Below are 10765 nucleotides of genomic sequence, written 5' to 3' on the forward strand. Positions count from 1 at the left end.
AGTATGATTACAAGTTTAGCACTATTGAACCAATTGATATTGCTCTCTCAAATTGTGTATTATAACACCTTAAAAATGTGTAGAATGAAAGAATATGAACAAGATAGTTTGCAAATACTCACGTATTTGAAATAAGGCTTCAATCCATCTATTTATAGACTCCCCAAACCTTAGAAACGTTGGGGAGTTAATGGGATGGAACCTTTTTGTCAAAACTAGCCGTTTTTTATGTTTTTGAATCATTTGCATCGATGCATAACACTTTGCATCGATGCAAATGTGTCTTTGAAGCTGAAATTTGAATTTTCAGCTAGGTTGCATCGATGCAAACATCTTTGCATCGATGCAACAAGTCGTCGCATGCTTTGCATCGATGCAAGATGAGTGTGCATCGATGCAAACCTTAAAGAATGGCTTAAAATCACTTCAAAATACTTAGGATTGATCTCAAACTTGTTGGAGTCAATTCCTATGCTTTTGTACCTTTGAAAACAAGTTTTTAAACCATTTGGCTAGCATCGAATTGCAAGATGTGCATCAAAACATTTTGTGAGTGTGTGTTGAGAGATTTAGCAATTGGTTCTTAACAAGAAGTTACCTAAGTCCTAAGACACTATACTTGTCTTCAAATGTTGTGGACTTGAGTTTCTTGTTGTTGTTGTGTTGCTTTCAACTCTTCATTCCTCAACGTTGAATGTTGGTTGATCTTTTAACATGCTTGTTCATTCAAGTTGTTTGTTGGTTTGTCTTTCATGTCGTTTGTTGGTTTGTCATTCATCAAAACCTACGAATACAAACTTCGCATACAAGTAACATGATTTACAATTTCCCCCTTTTTGATAATGACAAACCAATTTTGAGGATATGCATTTATAAATGATTTTGAAAGCAACAATAATGCACTTAGTTTTATAGAAAGCTTTGGAGAAGACTTCACAAAAAAAATTTTGCAGGAGTTCCCCCTAAATATGTGCATTTGTTCCCTTAAAGGGCGTTTATCAAGAAAACGATTTAGATATCAAAAAGTTTTTGCTTAGCGGAAGTCTTTTTGAAATCATTGTTTCGCAAACTTATTTCTTCTTTTCAAATCCTCAATTTCTTCTTTTTCAAAAGTTCAAAACTTCAAATATCCTCAACTTTTCTTCCCCTTTTGACATTATCAAAAAGAAAGGAGTTTGAAATGTGTCATAGAAGCATGCATAAAACAATGAATTTGATTTCCTCCTTTTTATATATAACAAGCATGCATAATTCCCCTAAAGAAGTGAAATATATCAAGGCATGCACATTAACTTAAAATAGGGGTACCAAGCCTATTTTGAGTTATTCACCAAATAAGCATACAAGCATTAATCATTAAACAAAATTATGAAGGAAATATCAAAGTATTTAAACCATAATAGAAATCCTTAGCTTACTAGGAGTTAGTTTAACAATTCATATAATCAAATAAACATAAAGCAATAAAAAGTGACTTGATGAAGAGGAGACAATCAATCTTGGTCTTCATCATCATCATTATCCTCTTCATACGGTAGGTGGATGCCGAAATGCTCATATAAGTCATCAATACGACGATCCAAGCGACCCGTGCGATGATCTACACGAGACACACGACGATTAAGTGCTTCAAGTTGCCTACCATGCTCTACTTCAATCCTTTGGATGTTTTGGTTGATGGATTGTAATTCTCTCATTACATCAACCAAGGAGGGTGGTTCTTGAGCTTGAGGTGCTTGTGGAGGAGCTTGCTCTTGAGGACCTTGTTCATCAACATTTCTTCTTTCCATTTTGTTGAGAATATGAGTGTTGATACAAGATTGAGGTGGTACTTCCTTGGCAATCTCATTTGATATATCAATACCAACATAATCAAAGACTTTAGACCCTAGGCAAAGGAATCCTAATCCACCATTCCTATCCTTCATCTTGAGCCTAATCATATGTTGTACTATAAAGTATGGCCAATTAATCTTAATCCCATTCATCATAGCCCACATGACAATCAAATCTTCATCATTTACATTCGCATGCCCGGATATTCTAGGTTGCAATACATAGGTGACTAGATATAACAAAGTTCTATGTTCCGCACTCATTGAATTGCAACTAATTTTGGAGTGAGCTCCTTGTACAAGGTTGAACAAATGCATGGCATTGTCCTTTGAATAACCCCATTCATCAATTGGGGTTTTACCACCTTGAAACAAGTCACCTTGATTTGGCAACTCCCAAATGGTGGCTAACTCATCACCATCTAGCCTATAATCCTTTCTTCCTATCTTGAAGAATAATGTGAAATTTGATTCATCTTCCTCATTAATCTCAAGCATGAGTGTACTATAGGCTATGGCAACTAAATCCGGATAATATTTACTCTTAATTTGAACAAAATCCATGAGGCCTTGATGAACTAGAATAGCCTTAAGAGTATCAAACTTATGAATGACAAGAAGGGTTGGATCCAAATACCTCGGAGGAATTTCCTTTCTTCCGGCGAGCCTTGCCTCATAGAATTGAAGATCTTCATTAGAAGCAAAGTACCTTGCCAAAGGATGATCATTTGGAGGTGGAACCACACTTGAAGAGCCTTTTGACTTCTTGATGGTTCTCTTGATTCTAGGCATTGTGGATGATTTTGTTTTATGGGTTTTGTAGAGGAGAATGTGGGGACTTCAAATATGTAATTTGTTTGTAGTGGGTATCTAAGTTTTGTGAGTTGTATGAAGCTATATGTGAGCTTGTTTTGGAGGTTATGGAGGTTTGAATGTGGGGATATGAGTTGTGAGGTTGAAGATGATGAAAAAGTGGGGTTTTGTTGCTCAAAAATGCCAAATTCACGTGTTTTTGTGCAATTTGGTCGTGTTTGCATCAATGCAATAGGCTTTGCATCAATGCACATAGCACGTTGTGTGCTTTGCATCGATGCAAAGCTTGGTTGCATCGATGCAACATGCATCATTTTGCCCAAAATCACCAGATTTTCATCCTTTGGTGGTTCTTTCTTCAATCCTTTGAGTTCCATCATGTATATACTCACTTAAACTATTATAAACTTCAATTTGTTGATCTTCCATTGTTTATAATCTTCAAATTCTTCAATCTACCTCAAGATTAATCACTCATTCATCAACTCATAAACCTACAAAACAATGGCTAATTGGATATCTCCAATGCTTAAGTTAGTAAGAGATACAAAAATAGCAATATAAATACAATGAATTCAAACAAATCATATTAGATTAGAATCCAAGATACCAAGTTCATTTCGGATGTTAAAAAAACTTTCTTTACATAAAGGTTTAGTGAAGATGTCCGCTAGTTGTTTACTAGTTTCGACAAATTCAATAACCACATCACCCTTTTCAACATGGTCTCTTATGAAGTGATGTCTAATCTCAATATGCTTGGTTCTTGAATGTTGAACCGGATTCTTGGTTAAATTTATTGCACTAGTATTATCACATTTGATAGGAATGTGATCAAGCATGAGTCCACAGTCCACAAGTTGTTGTTTCATCCATAAAATTTGGGCGCAACAACTACCGGCGGCTACATACGCGGCTTCGGCGGTAGACAAGGCTACACTTACTTGTTTCTTACTATGCCATGAAACAAGAGAGTTTCCTAGCAAGTGACAAGTGCCGCTAGTGCTTTTCCTATCCAATTTGCAACCGGCAAAATCGGAATCGGAATAACCAATCAAATCACAAGTGGATCCTTTCGGATACCACAATCCAACATTTAATGTTCCTATGAGATACTTCATAATCCTTTTCACCGCACTTAAGTGAGATTCCTTAGGATTAGCTTGGTATCTCGCACACATGCATACACTAAACATGATATCTGGCCTACTTGCCGTTAGATAAAGTAATGATCCTATCATGCCTCTATACTTCTTTACATCTATGTTTTTACCTTGTTCATCTTTGTCAAGGTAGCAAGTAGTGCTCATTGGTGTGTCCATTGCCTTAGCATTGTCCATTCCAAATCTTTTGAGCAATTCCTTGCAATATTTGGTTTGGCTAACGAAAGTTCCTTCTTTTCCTTGTTTGATTTGAAGACCAAGGAAGAAGTTGAGTTCGCCCATCATGGACATTTCAAATTCACTTTGCATGAGGTTTGAGAAAAACTTGCAAAGTGATTCGTTAGTTGAACCAAATATTATGTCATCGACGTAAACTTGTACCAAAAGGATATTTTTGTTTTCAATCATGATAAATAAAGTTGTATCAACCTTCCCTCTTCTAAAACCTTTTTCTATTAAAAACTTGCTCAAACGTTCATACCAAGCTCTTGGAGCTTGTTTAAGACCATAAAGAGCTTTCTTGAGTTTAAAAACATGATTAGGATTTTCATAATCCTCAAAACCGGGAGGTTGTTCAACATATACTTCTTCTTGAATGAAACCATTAAGAAAGGCACTCTTAACATCCATTTGATAAAGTTTGAAGTTATAAGAGGATGCAAAAGCAAGTAACATCCTAATAGCTTCTAATCTAGCTACGGGAGCATAAGTTTCGTCATAATCAATGCCTTCCTCTTGATTATAACCTTTAGCTACCAATCTAGCTTTGTTTCTAACAATTGTACCATTTCCATCGAGTTTATTTCTAAAAACTCATTTTGTTCCTACAATTGTTTGATTACTTGGTTTAGGCACCAATTCCCAAACGTCATTTCGTTTGAATTGGTTAAGCTCCTCTTGCATTGCCATAGCCCAATGTTCATCATCAATTGCGGACTCAATGGTAGATGGTTCAATTTGAGAAACAAAAGCACTATATGCAAATAAATTTCTAAAAGTGGATCGAGTTGTTACCCCTTTCGAAACATCACCAATGACGTTGTCTAGAGGATGATCCTTTGAAGTACGCCAGTCCTTTGGAAGTGCATTTATTTGTGCTTGTGATGGTTCAATTTCTTCAACTTGAACACTATCCTTTGTTGAGCTTGTAGAGGCTTCATTTAAATCTTTTTCTTTGTCTTCACCATTCAAATTTAGTGAATCAAAGTTTTCTACATTTTCATCAAAATCTTTTCTAGCACAACAACGGTTAGTTTCATCAAAAGCGACATGAATACTTTCTTCCATAGTCATGATGCGTTTATTATATACTCTAAAAGCTTTGCTAGTTAAAGAGTAGCCTAAGAAGATTTCTTCATCAGCCTTAGCATCAAATTTGCCTAAGTTATCTTTTCCATTATTTAGAATAAAGCATTTACAGCCAAAGACGTGAAGGTGGGAAATATTTGGCTTTCTTCCTTTGTACAATTCGTACGGTGTTTTCTTAAGAATAAGTCGAATGATAATCCTATTCATAACATAACACGCGGTACTAACCGCATCCGCCCAAAAGTACTTAGGAATATTGGCCTCATTGAGCATAGTTCTCGCCATTTCTTCTAAATGACGATTTTTCCTTTCAACCACACCATTTTGTTGTGGTGTTCTAGGAGAGGAAAAATTATGCTCAATGCCATTTTCTTCACAAAAAGTTTCAAAAAGATTGTTTTCAAATTCTCCACCATGATCACTTCTAATAGATGATATATGCAAATTCTTTTCATTTTGAATAACTTTGGCTAATCTTTTGAATGCTCGAAATGCATCACTCTTGTTTGCTAGGAACAAGGTCCATGTAAATCGAGAGTAATCATCAACAATAACTAAAGCATAGTAATTGCCACCAAAGCTCATAGTCCTAGAAGGACCAAATAAATCCATGTGCAAAAGTTGCAATGGCCTTGTTGTTGAAACAATGTTTTTGGATTTAAAAGAGGCCTTTACTTGTTTTCCCTTTTGACATGCGTCGCAAAGGACGTCTTTTTCAAAACGTAGCTTTGGTAAGCCAATTACTAACTCTTTAGAGACCAACTTGCTAAGATGGTCCATGTTAGCATGAGCTACTCTACGATGCCATAACCAAGTTTCATCATTTTTACTAACAAGGCATTTCACATCATTTGAGGAAACTTCATCTAGATTAATCATGTATACATTGTCAACACGGTGCCCAATTAGCACAATTTCATTAGTGTCTTGCCTTTTTATCAAACAACATTTTGAATCAAAGGTGACTAAGTTTCCTTTGTCACAAAGTTGGCTAACACTAATGAGATTATGTTTGAGACCTTTGACAAGTATAACATTATCTATGGAGGTAGAAGCATTTTTACCAACTTTTCCAACGCCGATTACTTTGCCGGTGTTGTTGTCTCCATAGATCACGTTTCCTCCGTTTGTAGGCTCTATTGCGGTGAACTTTGATTCATCGCCGGTCATGTGTTTGGAGCATCCACTATCAACATACCAATTTGTATCCTTAGCTCCAACACGTACCTACAAAACAATTAAAATTGGGATTTAGGTACCCAAGTGAATTTGGGTCCTTGATGGTTAGTATGAGCATAATGCCCATAAGGTGCCCATCTCGTATCTTGACTACGAAAGTTTATATGTTTAATTCTAGTAAAGCATACGGGTGCTATATGACCTACTTTATTACAATAATGACATATGACATTTGGATTATGCATCCTATGCATGTTTCTAAATGGTTGCCTAGGTTGTTTCCTAAATGCAACATCTTTTGATCTATATGCATTGTGATTATAATTTCTAAACGAAGCATGTTGAGGAGGATGTTTAAAGGCTTCATTCCTTTTAGGCATGCTTGCCTTTTGGGCTTGCGGTTGCCTAATAGGAGTTTTAGTATTTTTAAATTTTCCTTTTTCAAAACCTAAACCTTCCTTATTATGAACATGCTTTTGGTTTTTCAACATTTTATCTAAGTTCTTTGAAGATTCATTGAACTTAGCTAAAGTGTTCTTAAGATTTGTAATTTCATTTTCATGCATTTTACAAGATTTGTATGGATCACTACTTGTGCTACACTTATCTTTTCCAAGATTGATATTCTCGTTTTTCAACGTCTCATTTTGTTTTAAAAGATCCATATTCTTTTTCTTTAGGAGAGAATAATCTTGGGTAAGTTTTGTGTACACCTCAAGTAAGGCATCATATTCATCTTGTAAATTAAAAGAAGTGGAGTTGTCATCACTAACCTTTTCTTCGCTTGCCATTAAGCAAAGATTTGCAACCTCGTCGTCATCGGAGTCGGATTCATCCTCGTTCTCCCATGATATGTATGCTTTCTCCTTCTTCTTAAATTTCTTGTTTTTGTCCTCCTTTTGAAGTTTTGGACAATTGGGTTTAATGTGTCCAACTTCTCCAGACTCATAGCATTTTGGTACCTTTGTTTTGCTCTTGAAGTTTTTCTTCATTGCAAACTTATTGAATCTTTTTAATAAGAGTGCAAATTCTTCATCTCCTTCTTCTTCATTATCATCACTCTCTTCTTGTAGTGATGTTGTTTTAAGGGCGAGACTTTTCTTCTTGCTTTCTTCACCTTTTTGTCTATTTAGCATAGTCATTTCATAGGTGAGAAGATTACCTCGTAGTTGATCAAATGTAAGTTGATCATAGAGCCTTCCTTCCACAATGGCGTTCACTTTGGAGTTCCATTTTGGTGTAAGGCTTGTAAGCACCTTGGTCACAATTTGTTTATCATTGTATTTTGTGCCAAGCATGCTTAGGTTGTTGAAGATCTTGGAGAATCTTTCAAGAGCTTCTTCAATGCTCTCTTCATCTTTCATTTTAAAATTTTCCCATTCATGAACCAACATAAATACCTTTGATTCTTTAACGTGGTCGGTTCCTTCGTAAGTGATTTGGAGTTTATCCCAAATCTCTTTAGCGGTTTCACATGTAGAGATCTTCATATAATCATGCTCGTTAAGTGCACAATGAATGAAGTTGATGGCTTTATCATTCATTGCCACTTTCTTCCAATCATCGTCACTATATTCATCTTCTCCTTTCGGTACTTGCTTTGAGACGGAGACTTCTCCTTCTTTAGCGCTTGTTGTCTTTGTTGGAATGTGATTTCCATTCTCAATCACTTTCCAAATTCTCACATCTTGAGAACGGATCCAAATTCTCATCTTATTTTTCCAATAAGAGTAATTTGTTCCGCTAAAAAGAGGAGGTCTAGCGGTTGAGTTACCTTCACTAGTGTTGTTGTTGTTAAAGCTTGTGCTTGCCATGATCTTTTCCCTTAAACGGTTAAGTCTTTCAAAGGGTTAAGCTCTGATACCACTTGTAGAACCTATGCACAATTACTCAAGAGGGGGGGTGAATTGAGTATTGCAACAACAATGAATCTTTTTGCGAAAGTTAAAGACAATATACAAAAGTGTTATTGTACTAGTATTTTTCCAAGAGCTTAACTCAATTGCTAAGCATTTATAAGAAGCTTTTACTTTCCAATAGACACAACTCAAATAAATTGATCAAGCTTTTCACCAATCGGACTTAAGCTATTCCTTAAGTACTTACGAAGCTACTTTTCGATCACAATTTATTTGCTCAAAGGTAAAAGACAATAATATTGAAGAGATGAGTTTGGAGAGATGCAAACGCTATTTAGAGTGGTTCGGCACAATCCTTGTCCTACGTCCACTTTCTTTCTCAATCGCTATTGAGAAGTTCCACTATTGCCAAGCTTCAAGGTGCTCGCGCAAAACCTTTTACAATCCGAGTCCTTAGTTTCTAACACCTCACGGTATATGATCACCACTCGTATACTAACCCACTCCACTTAAAGATACCTTCTCTAAGATTTGCCTTGAGTACTTAGTATACTTCTTTGGTATCCTCACCGACTATAGTGTTTATAACTCTTGACTCAACCTTGGAGATCACACTCCAATTTACAAAGTGTACAAGAAAACAATTCTCAAAGAATTGTTGAGATGAAATGAGTACTCTCTAGAAGAGTGTATGATTACAAGTTTAGCACTATTGAACCAATTGATATTGCTCTCTCAAATTGTGTATTATAACACCTTAAAAATGTGTAGAATGAAAGAATATGAACAAGATAGTTTGCAAATACTCACGTATTTGAAATAAGGCTTCAATCCATCTATTTATAGACTCCCCAAACCTTAGAAACGTTGGGGAGTTAATGGGATGGAACCTTTTTGTCAAAACTAGCCGTTTTTTATGTTTTTGAATCATTTGCATCGATGCATAACACTTTGCATCGATGCAAATGTGTCTTTGAAGCTGAAATTTGAATTTTCAGCTAGGTTGCATCGATGCAAACATCTTTGCATCGATGCAACAAGTCGTCGCATGCTTTGCATCGATGCAAGATGAGTGTGCATCGATGCAAACCTTAAAGAATGGCTTAAAATCACTTCAAAATACTTAGGATTGATCTCAAACTTGTTGGAGTCAATTCCTATGCTTTTGTACCTTTGAAAACAAGTTTTTAAACCATTTGGCTAGCATCGAATTGCAAGATGTGCATCAAAACATTTTGTGAGTGTGTGTTGAGAGATTTAGCAATTGGTTCTTAACAAGAAGTTACCTAAGTCCTAAGACACTATACTTGTCTTCAAATGTTGTGGACTTGAGTTTCTTGTTGTTGTTGTGTTGCTTTCAACTCTTCATTCCTCAACGTTGAATGTTGGTTGATCTTTCAACATGCTTGTTCATTCAAGTTGTTTGTTGGTTTGTCTTTCATGTCGTTTGTTGGTTTGTCATTCATCAAAACCTACGAATACAAACTTCGCATACAAGCAACATGATTTACAGACCCTTGTCCTTTTGCATACTATCACTGCGCCCAACATTCGCAGGTTTGAAGCTCTTCACAGTCATCCCTTCCCAGATTCTACTCGGAATACCACAGACAAGGTTTAGACTTTCCGGATCCTAGGAATGCTGCCAATTGGTTCTAGCCTATACCACGAAGATACTAGTCTCACGGACTCGGTCCGTGTATTAGATACCTAAGAGATACGCACTCAAGCTGTCGCCCAATGACTACGTTGAGCTCAGATAGAATGGAAGTGGTTATCAGGCACGTGTTCATATAATTGAGAATAATGATGAGTGTCACGGATCATATCATTCTCCAGATTGAAGTACGAGTGAGTATCTTAGAATGAAATGAAGCGTGATTGAATAGAAAACAGTAGTAATTGCATTAATTCATGAAGAACAGCAGAGCTCTACACCTTAATCTATGGGGTGTAGAAACTCCACCGTAGAAAATACATAAGTGAAAAAGGTCTAGGCATGGCCGAATGGCCAGCCTCCCAAATGTAACATAAAAGTGCCAAAAGATGATCAAAGATCAAAAGTGATCCAAAGATATAAAATAAATCTCTAAAAGTAGTTTTTATACTAGACTAGTAACCTAGGTTTACAGAAAATGAGTATCTAAGGGCAGATAGTGCAGAAATTCACTTCGGGGGCCCACTTGGTGTGTGCTTGGGCTGAGCATTGAAGCTTTCACGTGCATAGGCTGTTCTTGGAGTTAAACGCCAGCTTTGGTACCAGTTTCGGCGTTTTACTCCAATTCTGGTGCCAGTTCTGGCGTTTTACGCTAGGAAGTTTTAGGCTGGCTTTGAGCGCCAGTTTGGGCCATCAAATCTCGGGTAAAGTATGAACTATTATATATTTCTGGAAAGCCCAAGATGTCTACTTTCCAACGCAATTGAGAGCGCGCCAAATGGGCTTTTGTAGCTCCAGAAAATCCACTTTGAGTGCAGGAGGGTCAGAATCCAACAGCATCTGCAGTCCTTTTTCAGCTTCTGAATTAGATTTTTGCTCAGGTCCCTCAATTTCAGCTAGAAAATACCTGAAATCAACGAAAAACACACAAACTCATAGTAAAGTCCAGAA

The sequence above is a fragment of the Arachis hypogaea genome, chromosome 14, assembly GCF_003086295.3.
Source record: "Arachis hypogaea cultivar Tifrunner chromosome 14, arahy.Tifrunner.gnm2.J5K5, whole genome shotgun sequence".
Lineage (NCBI taxonomy): Eukaryota > Viridiplantae > Streptophyta > Magnoliopsida > Fabales > Fabaceae > Arachis > Arachis hypogaea.